The sequence below is a fragment of the Ziziphus jujuba genome, chromosome 1 (genome assembly GCF_031755915.1).
Source record: "Ziziphus jujuba cultivar Dongzao chromosome 1, ASM3175591v1".
In the NCBI taxonomy this organism is placed as follows: Eukaryota; Viridiplantae; Streptophyta; class Magnoliopsida; order Rosales; family Rhamnaceae; genus Ziziphus; species Ziziphus jujuba.
The window spans coordinates 40,210,265-40,225,156 of record NC_083379.1 but is presented as its reverse complement, the minus strand read 5'-3'; the positions used below and the strand labels follow the sequence as shown (position 1 = coordinate 40,225,156).

General features: G+C 36.9%; 1 pseudogene; it reads left to right on the top strand.

Moving 5' to 3' along the window:
- Window positions 1–3,815: 3,815 nt before the first annotated feature.
- LOC107403313 (desmethyl-deoxy-podophyllotoxin synthase-like) lies at window positions 3,816–6,642 on the top strand (annotated as a pseudogene).
- Window positions 6,643–14,892: the final 8,250 nt, after the last annotated feature.

The window sequence follows — 14,892 nt, the reverse complement described above, 5'->3', positions numbered from 1 at the left end:
CATCCTCATATCTACCTATGCTAAATTTTACTTTGGCTTGTTTATTTACCCTCATCTCACCACTATCATTTAAACCTATAGGGTTCTGGATGTTTAATTGTTTTCAAGCCTGATTTATCAACTACAAGGTTACTTATCACATTGGTACAACTCCCACTATCTATAATCATGCTACAAATTTTACCTTGTATTTCGCAGCGAGTGTGGAAGATGGTTTCTCTTTGTATCTGCTCTTCATCTTTGTAGACAGCAAGTACTCTTCTTAAAACCAAGCTCAACTCGGAATTAGATGTATCAATAGGTTCAGCTTCATCTTCATTGCAATCCTCCTCTTGCTCGGTTTCAACTTCACTTTCTTCACTTGCAGATTCCAGCTCACCGTCACCCTTTAATACCATGATTCTTCTATTTGGGCATTGGCTGGCCATGTGTCCTCTTCCTTGGCACTTAAAAAAAAATTATTTCTCTGGATTTTTAAGGTTTTGGATCAGATTTTATCTCACCTTTAATGGCTTGGGCAAATTCGGTTTTAAGTTCCCTCCTTGTCCGGTTAGTAGCTTTTTCACCAAGCTTCGGCTTCAGCTTGCTTTCATAAGTGGAATTGTTTTTCCAGCCACTTGAACTTGCCCTTCCACTACTAGAAACTCCTCCAAACCGTGTGATAACACCCCTTCTCTTGAATTGGCTCTCAAGCTTAATTGCTACATGCAACATCTCCTCCAATTCCCAATATTGTTGTAATTCAAGTTGGTTGGCAATGTCACGGTTCAAACCACCAAGAAATCTCGCCATTGTTGCCTCCCTACCCTCATTCATATTCAACCTCATCATTAACATCTCCATCTCTTTGTAATAATCCTCCACGGACCTGCTTCCTTGAGACAAAGATTGAAGCCTTTGATGCAGCAATCTATGGTAATGGGATGGCACAAACCGCTTTCTCATGGCTCCTTTCATTTGTCGCCATGTTGTAATCAAGTTCGGGTGCTTTGCTCATTTTTCCACCATTGGAGTGCATAGTGGCCAAACTCCATTGCTGCCAACTTCACCTTCTTACCTTCCGAATAGTTATGGCAGTAAAAAATCATCTCCATTTTTTCTTCCCACTCCAAATAAGCTTCGGGATCATTTTTACCCATAAAAGGTGGAATGTTGATCTTGATATTTCCTAAATCATCATCTGTATCTTCCCTCCTATATCTTCCATGGCCAGCTCTATCTTGGATAGCAAAAGTTTCATCCATACCTTCCTCAAAGCCTCCACCAAATGGCTCCTCATCAAATTCCTCTTTCGGTCTCTCGCGACCTTCTAGTCCTCGGCCTCGTCCTCCATGGAATTCTTGCCTATTTCTTGTATTTGGCATTCCGTGTGAGGCTTCTAGCCTTCCCACTCTTTGATTCACATGCTCAACTTGAGCATTAATCCGCTGTATTGATTCCAAAACAGCTCTCATGTCCACTTGGTCTCCACTACCGGTAGCTCGGGCATCACCATGGAATGCTACGGACTCCTCCTCATTGATCCTCAAGGGTGGATCTCCTCTCCTTATTCTTGATTCTGTCATGTTAGTATAATAATGCAATAGAAATAAAATAGGACCTTACAATTTCACTCCCTTACGTGTTTCACTCAAATGAGAACTCGACACTCGTGTTTGCACACTTGTTTCGGCTTTTTTTACCCTCTTTTAAGCTCAACACTCTTGCCTTTTTCCACTCAATGAATTATCTCAAAGTTCTAATTAAAACACCCACAAAAATAGAAATTAGATCACTAGTATGTTTTAATTAAACTTATCAACAAAACAATAAGCAAACATGAACAAATACCGAACGGAATGAAAATACCTATTTTCGGTTTTTTCAAGACAAAATAAACACATAAAATAATGGGAAAATGTTGGAATTTTTGACAACTGCACCAGATGGTAGTAGATTATGAGTTCAAGAATAAAATTCCAGGAAAATAAATTCAAATACGAACAAGAATCAAAGAGAAAAAAAATATAGAATAATGTTGGTTGCTGTTCTTGTAATTCAAGTTTTGTATCAAATCCTTTAAGTAATTTTAATCCAAATAATTTAGCACTCAAACTCAAATATCCAACAGCAAAAATAATTCCCAGCAACTCAAATAAATAATCAAAAAAAAAAAAAAAACCCAGCAGCTCCAACAAATTTCCAGCAAACAAATCAAACTCCAATAAACCGAAATATATATATATATTTTTATATTCGGCTTTACCTCTTTTTTTTTTTTTTTTTTTTTTTTTTTTTTTTTCACTCACAGAACATAAACAACTTTAGTAGCAAGAATAATTACCAAAATTTCAATTCCAACTCCAAAATAAACACCAAACCCGTGACCTCCAAATAATCACAAATGTGCAGTTTTTTTTTTTTTTGTTTTTTTAAATGTTGCTGCAAACCCTTTTTTTTTTTTTTTTTGAATATATGAATGCAAATATTTAAGACTAAAACAGCAAAGAAAAATCAACAACAACCAAAATTAACAAGAACAATGATGAAAGACAACCAACAAACTAGGAAACAAAAAAATACGGTAAAACTAGGAAATCCTAATTCAACTAGGAATGAATTTTTTTTTTTTTAAAGATGTAGAACGTGTATAGGATGGATGCAACCTTAACCTAATGCTAAAGTTGCAGAATAACACAAAAGCAAATAAAGCAAATAAAGATAGATTCAAACCTGAACAAAATTTAGCTCTGATACCAAATGATACAAACCTGAACAAAATTTAGCTCTAATGGAATGGCTCTCAACCCCTAACCAACCTGTGGTTAGAAACCTTGGTATAATGTAGATGCCACAATAGGGGATGGAAAACCTATTGAGAACTCAAGCTAAAACAACCAATTCTCTAATGGTGTTTTAGGTGTTCTCAAAGAACAAAGAGATAATTAATCTCACAAGTATTTTCTTAATCAAATCAAAGTTGTATTCTTATTAAAAAATAATCCTTTAAATAGGCTTTGAAAGAAACAAAATAAACCCTAAAAACCCTAGGAAAAACCGGCCACACACATAAAGAAACCTAGTTGGCCGCAACTATACTTCCTTTCCTAATCTAAGTTTGATTAATTAATTCCTTTATATTAAATTAGGAATTGATTAATTTACAATAAAATAATAACCTTCCTAAAGTTATTTGTCCAGAAAATCAATAAATAAAAACCCAAAAAGAATAAAGTCAATCGCAAATTAGGTAACGAGTTGACTTTGACATCTAGGCGGAATTATGCCTTCAACCGAGCTAACTTATGTCTGCCTGATGTCCGAACTAACTTATGGCCTATCCGAGCTAACTGATGTTGGCCCGAACTAACTTGTGTCTGGCCAAGCTAACTGATGTCTATCCGAGCTAAGCTGTGTCTGGCCGAGCTAACTGGTGTCTGTTCGAGCTAAGTTACATCCGATGTCCGAGGCAAGACTCGTCCGAGATCAGATGTCCAAGGCAAGGCTCTGATATCCAAAGTCCGAAATCAGATGTCCGAGACATGGGTGTCCGATATAAAATATCCGATGTATGGGTATCCGATGTATCAGCCTCCACCACTTGAATACTTAAAACAGGTCTTTTATCTTCAGGTATGGATAAGCCCTTTTGAGAATGAATTACTTTCTGGATAAAGGCAGCAAGGTTGTCCTTAAACCTCTTAGCTTGAGTCCTAGTGATCGGTCCAGTCTTCATTTGAATCGGTCAATACCCCAGCGAGTTGTCGGTGGTGCGAGCTCAGGCGGGTTTGCATCATCTTCATCCCATCATTACTTAAAAGACTTGGCCAAGATTTATGCACCTACAACTTGGTGAAGTTTCTACTGTTATTGTATCTAGACCAGAAGCTTTCAAAGTAGTTATGAAAATCCTTGATAGTTCCTTAGCTTACAGACCACATCTAATCTCTTCAAGTATCATATATGACCAACAAGCTATTATTGCAGCAGCTGTGAAGGAATTAGGTGGAGAGTTGACAAGAAGCTTCAACTTTGCAAATGAATTCGTTTCCATTGAACTACTTTTGGTGAGCAGTTGAATGAGGACTAAGTATTTAAGAAAAGATCTATGAAATAATTGATGAAATACTTGAAAGCATTGTTACTATGCTCTACTAAACCAGGAAGATTACTGGAACGGAAAAACTAAATGATATAGTCGAAGCTCCTTTTGAATCTTTAGGAGCAGGGCGGCCTTAAGTTTTCTTCAGCAAACGAGGATATCAATCAAAGCAGTTGTCATACCTGGTGTATTTTTTTTTTCTTTTTTTTTCCTGCTTCATTTCTATTCATCTACATCCATGAACTAATAAAATGCTTAGAGATAGAAAATAATTAAGTAAAAAGTGCTAAACTCTTAAGTTGAAGACGTTGTCTTCTTTATGTTCTCTGCATTTATCCAAGTTCTTTGCAAATTTCCCTGAATAGCATCAGCAAGATCAGGCTTGAAAATTATAGAGAGAATTTGACATATAATATTACTTTGAAATATATTTGTTAAAACCCTTGGTTAATGGAAATTTGAAACACGTGGACATTTACAATCCTGTTCTTATTTTAATAACTTGTTTATCTTTTTATATGGATCTAAACACCAAATGGAACAGCTGTTATTAGATCACTGGTATCATCAGTGACAAATAAAATTTATATCTTTGAAGGATATTTTATTTAATGTATTATAATATAATTTAAACATTTGTTTTAATGCACTTCAAAATGTAATATGCTTTTTCCCATGTAAGTAGGACATATATAGCATCAAGTAAACTGTCTGTAATACAGAAAGAATCTTTCATCAAAAATAGTGTAAACAGAGACAAATATTAATACAAATGTAAACTCAGGCACAGAATTTAATCCAAAGCTTATTCTTCATACCTTCACCATGAAGCTCCAGTTTCGCTCGTTCCCAATCCTTTTCACTTTCATTCTCTTTCTGTTCATGGTGCTGAACTTATCAAAAAGAGCTAAAACCAGAAACTCATCAACTTCTTCAAAACTAACCCCCAGGGCCATGGAAGCTTCCCATCATAGGAAACATGCACTAGCTTATTGGGTCACTACCCCAGCAAGGACTAGCAGACTTGGCTAAGAAACATGGACCTTTGATGCACTTAAGGCTCGGAGAAGTTTCCACCATTGTTGTTTCATCACTTGAGATGGCGAAAGAAGTGATGAAAACCCATGATATTATCTTTGCATCCAAGTCCCATATCATTGCTACAAAGATCTTATCATATGATTCTGCCAATCTTGCTTTTGCTCCATACGGTGAGTATTGGAGACAGCTACGAAAGATTTGCTTGCAAGAGCTTCTGAGCATCTCCCAAGTCCAATCTTTCCAACCAATTAGGGAGGAAGAGCTGTCCATTCTCATAAAATGGATTGCTTCCAATGCTACATCTGGTTCGAGAAAATCTTTGCAACCACTTATAATATTACCTCATGGGCAGCATTTGGGAAGAAATGCAAAGATCAGAACAAGTTCATATCAGTTGTGGAGGAATCGGTAAAGGTAGCAGGAGGTTTGATATTGCTGATATGTTTCCTTCAGTTGGTTTTCTTCATCATATCAGTGGAACGAGGCCTAAACTCTAGGGGTTGCATCAAGAAGCAGGCAGGATAATGGAAACCATCATCAATGAGCATAAAGAGGACATGGCAAAATGCAAAAAAGGTGGTGAGGGAAAAATAGAAGAAGATCTTGTAGATGTTCTGCTAAAGTTTCATGGCCATAGTGATACAGAGCTTTCTCTGACTACCGATAACATCAAAGCAGTGATCCTGGTAAATACATAATGTGTATATATATATATGTAGGCCATTTTTTTTTTCCAATAAATATATATGTAGGCCATTTCAATTCAGGATATTCTGACCTGAAAATTTTCCTAGTGTATATGTATATGTATGTATATATATATATATATAATTAGTCATTAATCAGGTGGGCCTAATAACATTATACTAAAAGTATGGTCTTATAAAACTTTGTAGGACGTGTTCGGTGCGGGAAGTGAGACATCATCTACAACAGTGGACTGGGCAATATCAGAAATGATAAAGAATCCAGAGTGATGAAGAAAGCATAAGAAGAAGTGAGACAAGTATTTTAGAGGAAAGGTTCAGTTGATGAAATAGGGCTTATTGAGATGAAGTATTTAAAACTAGTTATCAAAGAAGTGCTGAGATTACATCCTCCAGCTCCATTGTTGCTTCCAAGGGAATGTAGAGAGAGCTGTGAAATTAATGGATATGGGATACCTTTCAAAACCAAGGTTGTAGTAAATGCATGGACAATTGGGAGAGATCCAAGGTATTGGACAGACCCAGAGAACTTTGCTCTAGAGAGGTTCATTGATAGCTCTGTGGATTTCAAGGGAGCAAATTTTGAGTATATCCCATTTGGTGCTAGAAGGAGAATTTGCCCAGGAATGTTATTTTGACCTTATCAATGTTGAGCTTCCACTTGCATTGTTGTTGTATCATTTTGACTGGAAACTCCCAAATGGAATGAAACATGAAGAATTGGACATGACTGAGAGCTTTGGCGTTACTGTCAGAAGAAAAGATGATCTGCAAGTGATTCCCATAGCTTATCATGACCCTGAATCTATATAAAAATCACAATGTATTTATATTCTGAAAGTAATAGCTCCCCATTTTTATGTTTTCCTTTTTTTTGTTTGTCTGAATCGCTCTTTCTTGTTATGTGATTATCGTATGTTTGAAAAGACAATATATTTTATCACTAAATATTGTACCCAATTAGATTTCATCATTCAGGTACTCCCTTTAATCAAGGATGAAATCATGGGCTTTCAACAGCTTCTTTGGCAGCTTTTGGTGCAAAGACCAACAGGCTGCTGTAGTAGGTGTGAAGGAATTATTAGGTGAAAAGGTGGCAGGAAGCATTCACTTTGCAAATGACTTCGCTCCCGTTAAACCCCTTCTAGTGATCGGTGGAATTAGGACTAACTACTTGAGAATGTTGTTGTTTTTTGTGACTCTAAATTAATGGTGAACATCAGGAGTTGATGGGATGATGTTTGGTTATGAAGTGAAGAGGAAGGAAGCCAAAAAAAAAAAAAAAGGTTTTTATTTTTTTCTACAAAATTACTGTTTTTCCCCTCTTTAATAATATGTTAGCTTAGGAATTCGTGCCCAACAGTAAGAGAGGGGTTTTCTGCCTGGGTTTAGAAAGAGAAATAGTGGGTTCTTCAAAATCCCATAAATAGTGCCATGTTCTTGGTGATTAAGCTTGTAATCTCTTCAAGTTAATGAAAATCGTCATCTCCTTACTTGCCCATGGACGTAGATCACCTTGATCGAACCACGTAAAACTTTTATGTGTTTCTCTCTCTCTCTCTCTCTCCTCTTATATTTATGTGTTTGTCTTTCTCTTTCTAGATTTTTCATTGGGTTTGTTCTAAAATCATCTATTTCATCTATATTTGCTTGTTTGTGGACTAGTTATGGGTTGTGTGCTACTTGTGGATATATATATATTGCTTGCTATAATCAGGTTGAATCTCAACAAATTGGTGTCAAAGCCTAGGTTGGTGAAAATCTAGGGATTGGAGTTTTGGAGATTTGGGGCTTTTGTATAGCTTGTTGTTGTTAGCTTTTTGTAGTGGAATTGGAGGTTCCTTTGGTTGAAGTTAGGTTGATTATAGTGTACCCAAGCAAACTTGACCATGTCTACTAAGTTTGAGGTGGAGAAATTCAGGGGCTTAAACGATTTTGGCCTTTGGAAGATGAAAATGAAGGTGGTGTAAGTCAAGGAAGGGTTAGATATGGCTTTAGAAGGTGAGAAATACTTACCGGAAACAATGGATGTTAAAGAGAAAAGGGAATTATTGAAAAAGGCATATAGTTCAATAATTCTTGGTCTTGGAGACAAAGTGTTGAGCGAGGTGTTAAAGGAAACAACCGGCGGATGTTTGGAGAGTTTTGGAGGAAAGGTACATGGCTAAATTGGTACCAATCGCATCAATTTGAAGCAACGGCTATACGGCTTCAAAATGAAAGAGGGAAGGTCTTTGAATGATAATCTTGATGAATTCACTAAGTTGATTCAAGATATGGAGAGTATGCAAATCTCAATTGAGGGTAAGGACCAAGCAGTGATTTTACTTAATTCTTTGCCTCGAGCAAACAAGCATTTTGTGGATACTCTCAAGTATGGAGGACAAACCTTAGATGTGAAGGAAATTATAGTGGCGATAGTTGCTAAGGATGCGGAGAAGAGCTTGAATGGCAAAAGTAGTGATGGGTTAGGGCTCACAGTGAGAGGTAAAACCTCGTATCGGCCTAGTGGTAAAAATTGGCGAGGTAAAAGTCGGGGTAGAACAAAATCAAGGGACAAAATGAGATGTTTCCATTGTAATCAATTAGGGGTTCAAGAAGGATTTTTTGGAGAGGCTTGGAAAAGGGAAGGAGAAGCAATCTGATGGAGATGCAAGTGTTGCGTCAGAAGGTTATGAAAGCTTCGAAGTATTGCTTGTAACCGACCAAGACAGCGGTGCTGAGTTATTCTGACACATTTGAGGACCTAGATGGAGGATGTGTTCTCATGGAGAGCAATACGGTTTACAATGTTGAGGGGATTGGTACGATAAAGTTGAAGCTTCATGATGGAGTTGTGAGAACTTTGTCGGATGTGCAGTAAATTCCCTGGTTAAAGACGATTTTGATTTCTCTTGGTACATTGGATGAGCATGGATATAGTTATAAGGCCGAGAGAGGCATTTTGAAGGTCTTGAAGGGTTCAATGGTAGTGATGAAGGCTTCTAAGAAGAATGGATTGTATGTGCTAGATGAAAGTGTGGTTCAACGTGAAGCTTCGATCTCGGTGAATGAGAAAGTGAATGACACCACACTTTGGCATAGAAGGCTAGGCCATATTAGTGAGAAAGGGATAATTAAGCTTAGTAAACAAGGGCTTTTGTGTGGGCACAAGGAGGAGACACTTGACTTTTGTGAGCATTGTATCTATGGCAAGCAAGCTAGGATGAAGTTCAATATCGCAGTGCATCAAACTAAGGGGATCTCGGATTATGTTCATTCCGATGTATGGGGCCCCGCGAGAACGAATTCAATGGGTGGTTGTAGGTACCTTATGACCCTCATTGATGATTACTCAAGGAGAGTATGGGTTTACATGTTGAAAACCAAGGATGAGGTTTTCATTAAGTTCAAAGAATGGAAGGTTATAGTTGAGAACCAAACCTGAAAGAAGATGAAGATGCTCCAAATGGATAATGAGCTAGAGTATTGCAATGAGGAGTTCAATCCCTATTGCAACGAGCATGGAATTATGAGACACAAGACCGTGCGGATGACTCCTCAACAAAATGGTCTTGTCGAACATATGAATAGGACCATTTTGGAAAGAGTGAGAAGTATGCTTTCCAATGCTAAGCTACCTACAAGTTTTTGGGCGGAGACGGTGAATACCGCTGTGTACTTGATCAATCGGTGTCCTTTGGGTGCTATTGAGTTCAAGACTCCAATGGAGAAGTGGTCCAAGCACGCATCGGATTTAAGTAATCTCAAGGTCTTTGGTTGCACTTCATATTTTCATGTAAACGAAGGCAAGTTACATCCAAGATCTATTAAATGCATTTTCTTGGGGTACCCAGAGGGTGTCAAAGGCTATAGACTTTAGAATCCAGATACAAAGAAGTGTGTGATTAGTAGGGATGTGATATTCAAGAAGAGTGAGATGCTTGGGTTAGCAAGGAGAATCTTTGCGTGGAGGTGAAGTTGACAAGGAGACATTCGATCTTGGGATTGAGGATAATCCAAGAAAGAATGTGACTCGTTACGAGCACCATGATACATAAGTGGCTCAAGAACAAGTTGATGAGGTAGTTGATCATACCGATGAGGAGGTGGTTGATGTTGATAACCTCCATGATTACAATTTGGCTCACGATAGAGAACGGAGACAATCCAAGGGACCAGTGAGATATGGTTTTGCGGATTGTATTGCACATGCTTTGGACGTTGCAAAAGAAATGGACTTGGAGCCTAACACTTTTAAGGAAGCTTTAGCTTCAAAAGATTCGGTAAAGTGGAAGGCGGCCATGGATAAGGAGATGGATTCCTTGCATAGGAATCAAACTTGGAAGTTAGTAGACAAGCCTAAAGGTGGAATGGTTGTAGGTTGCAAGTGGGTGTTCAAGAAGAAGGAAGGCATACCCAGAGTTGAGGCACTAGGTTTCAAAGCTCGATTGGTTGCCAAGGGTTATACTCAAAAGGAGGGAGTGGATTTCAATGAAATATTATCTCCGGTGGTGAGACACACTTCTATTCGGATCTTGTTATCACTTGTGGTTCAAAGGGTCTTGAGTTGCGTCAATTAGACATTAAGACAGGGCTCTTGCATGGAGACCAGGAGGAAGAGATTTAAATAGCTCAACCCAAAGGATATGCAAGGGGTGCCAAGGTATGCTTGCTTCAAAAATCCCTTTATGGCTTGAAACAATCTCCTAGGCAATGGTATAAGAAATTTGACATGTTTATGCTTGGTATTGGCTTCAAGAGGAGCATGTTTGATCTTTGTGGGTATTACAAAGAGTTTTCAAATGGGGAGTTCATTTATCTCTTGTTGTATGTTGATGATATGTTGATTGCTTGCAAACATATGGATGAGGTTGATAATTTAAAGAAGTTGATGAATTCTAAGTTTGAGATGAAAGACCTTGGAGAAGCCAAGAAACCTTTGGGGATCAATATATTTCGGGATAAGGAGAATCGGGAGATATTTGTCTCTTAAAAAAGTATATTGAGAAGGTCTTGGAGATGTTCAACATGGGCGGTGCAAATCCCATGATTATGCCTTTAGCACCCCACTTCAAATTGTCATCCAGGTAATGCTTGAAAAGTGAACAAGAGAGGGAGAGCATGGCTAAGATGCCATATGCAAGTGCCATAGGTTGCATCATGTATTTGATGTTGTGTACTAGACCAGACATCGCTCATGTGGTTAGTGTGGTGAGTAGATTTATGAGTAATCCGGGCAAATCACATTGGGAGGCTTTGCGATGGAGTCTAAGGTATTTGAAGGGATCCATGGACGTTGGCTTATTGTATCAGAAAAAGAACAATGGTAATGGTGATTGTGTTGTCGGATATTGTGATGCGGACCTTGGTGGTGATTAGGACAAGAGAAAGTCCTTGACGGGTTATATATTTTTGGCTTGGGGTAATACAATTAGTTGGAGAGCATCGTTACAACCGGTGGTTGCACTCTCAAGTATCGAAGCCGAATATATGGTGGCCACGGAAGCAACAAGGGAGGCATTATGGCTAAAATGTTTGGTAAATGAGCTTGGTGTTCCCCAAAACCAAGTCATTGTACATTGTGATAACCAAAGTGCAATTTTCTTGGCAAAGAATCAAGCCTTCTTGGACCGTACAAAGCATATCGAGAAGAAGTACCACTTTGTTTGAGAACTGATCGACAAAGATGAAGTGGATTTGGAGAAGATTGCGGGTGAAAAGAATCCAACAGATTATTGACCAAGGTAGTGCCAATGGAGAAACTTAGGCTCTGTATGAGTCTAAGCAATATATAAAGCAAGTGATGAGGTTGTGTGTGCAAGCAAGGAGTGATGTGGAAGTGATTTGAAGAGTATGTGAATTTAGAGTCAAGGTGAAGAAATGTTATTTTTTGTGACTCTAAATTAATGGTGAACATGAGGAATTGATGGGATGATGTTTGATGATGAAGTGAAGAGGAAGGAAGCGAAAAAAAAAAACACTAAGGTTTTTTTTTTCTTTTTTCTTGAAATTACTATTGTGCACCTCTTTAATGATATGTTAGCCTAGGAATTCATGCCCAACAGTAAGAGAGGGGTTTTCTATCTCGTTTTAGAGAGAGAAATAGTGAGTTCTTCAAAATCCCATCAATGGTGCCATGCTCTTGGTGATTAAGCTTGTAATCGCTTCAAGTTAATGAAAATCGTCATCTCCTTGCTTGCCTGTGGATGTAGATCACCTTGATCGAACCACGTAAAACTTTTGTGTGTTTTTCTCTCTTTCTCCTCTTATATTTATATGCTTGTCTTTTTCTCTCTAGATTTTTCATTGGGTTTATTCTAATATCATCTATTTCATCTATATTTGCTTGTTTATGGACTAGTTGTGGGTTGTGTGCTGCTTGTGGATATATATATATTGCTTGCTATACATAGGATGAATCTTAGCAAATGCTTTATAGATAATTGATGAAATACTCAAAAGCATCATCAGTAAACTCAACACAATTAGGAAGATTACTAGAATAGAGAAAGCAAATGATATGGAGGAATCTCCTTTTGAATCTTCAGAGCAGGGAGATCTTCAATTTCCTTCAACAAATAGAAGTAACATCGAAGCTGTTATCATGGATGGTATATTATTTTCTGCTTCATTTATATTAATCTTTTACTACATCCATGAAATAAAATACTGAGAGAGAAACATTAAATAAGTAAAAGATTTTTCATTTCTCCAAATTCTATGCAGATTTCCCCTAATAGCATCTACAAGATTAGGCATGAAGATTATACAGAGAAGAAAACCTGAAGAACAATACTTTTTCTTCTATCTTGTAGATAAGTATGTATCATTGTTCCTAAATACATGTAGAAGAACATAATGTTTGACCAAACACAAGTTAATACTTTTTTGTATTTCAGGACATTAGTGAAACATCAACCTTAACTGCAGGACTGAGGTAGAAAGATTTTTCCCACTTAAATTCGTTAATGGCCCAGTTGATTACAAGGGTTCTAATATCAATATATCCTGCAGGCATCACATTTGTTACACCAGATGTTGAGTTTCCACTTGCACATGCAGTTGCTGTACCATTAGTAATGGGAAACTATCTCCCCAATGAAATGAAGCAAGAAGATCTGATTTTGGTGTGAATATGAAAGTATGTATACTTTTTGGAAATCAGTGCATTATCTATCAAGCCATTTCTTGTTTCTCAATATGTATACTTTCTGTTAATTGGTTGCTGTTATTGATGATGGAGGTGTTATTATTTTCGCTCCATGTGTCACCTTCTCCTTACCATATATTTCTAAGTTTGAAATATATTTGTTAAAAGTCTTGATTAATATAGATTTTGTAACACATTGACATTTAAAATTATTATTATTATTATTATTATTTTAGTAACATGTTCATTTTTTTATTCACATGGATCCAAACACCACATGGCACAGCTATTATCAGATAACTGGTATCGAGAGTGATAAAAATTCTTTGAAGAGTTCATTTATTTAATGTATTATAACATAATTTAAGGATTTATTTAATGCACATCAAAGAAGAAAATTTTTCAGGATGTGTTCGGTGAAAAGAGTGAGACATCATCTCAAGCAGTGGATTGGGCAGTGTTAGAACTGATAAAAGAATCCAAAAGTGATGAACCATGCATAAGAAGTGAGATAAGTATTCAAGCGAAGAGATCCAGTTGATGAAATAGGGTTTATTGAGATGAAGTATTTAAAACTTGAAGTCAAATAAATGCTGAGATTATGTCCTCCAGGTCCACTGTTGCTTCCTGTAGTCATAAGACACCAAAAAATTAAAGACCATAATATATATTTTATTCACTGCATTGCTCTTTATATAGAGCTCACATTTAGCAGAAAAACAAAAATATTTCCTGAACACAAGGCATGACTAACATCTTCCTAATTTCTAGCCATAAACAAATAGTATAACAAATTAAAAAGCATAACAGCATAAATCATAACCAATATCCTAAACACTTGGTCAGCTAATAGCACAACAAATATTCTAATGGCTAGGTCAGCTGATGCAACACCATATGCAGCTACTTAGGTACTATTGCAACAATTTCTCCTCCTTGCCTAATAGCTGGATAGACTTAATTTGTTTCTCAGAACTTCAAATCTTGCTTTTGGAAGAGCCTTGGTAAACACATCTGCAATTTGGTTCTTAGTCTTACAATAAACCAGTTTGATTTCACTAGCCTTCTGTTCTTCTCTCAAATGATATAGTTTGATCTTGAAACGCTTTATTATTCCATGAAATATAGGATCATTTGAAATTGCAATGGCAGCTTTGTTATCTACATAAATTTATGTTGGCTTAGTTTGCTTCATGTGTAAATCTGCAAGTATTTTCCTGATCCAAATTGCTAAATTCACTGTAACGTTTGCTGCGACATACTCTACCTCTATTGTACTTTAAGCTATCACATCTTGTTTTTTTGAGCTCCATGAAAAAATTCCTGATCCAAAACTGAAAACAAAACATGTTGTTCTTCTCATGTCATCTATGAAACCTACCCAGTTACTATCAGAATAACCATGAAGCTTAAAAGATTGACAGCTAGAATATTGAATGCCATAATTTTTTGTGCCTTTGATATATCTTACAATTCATTTGGCAGCTTGAAAATGCATTTCACTAGCACAATGCATAAATCTGACTCATGTATAATCTTTCATCAACTTTTTCTGCTCCATCTTCTTTGCTAAATTTCTCCTTTTGATTCATGGACGTGCTAGTGCTTTTACAATCTTCCATGTGGAATTTCTTGCGTATTTCCTTTGCATACTTATTTTGGCTTATGAAGACTCCATGATGGTTTTGCTTCACCTCCATTCCTAGAAAATAGGACATTAAGCGAAGGTTTGTCATCTCAAATGCTTCTAACATTTTGGCTTTAAAATCTTTCACCAGCATCTCATTGCTTCCTATTACAAGAAGATCATCAACATAAACAGAAATTATAATTAAGTTATCATCTATTTTCTTTATATATAGCGTAGCTTCACTTGGACTTTTAACAAAACCAAGGCTTTGAAGACATTCATTGATCCTGCTATACCAGGC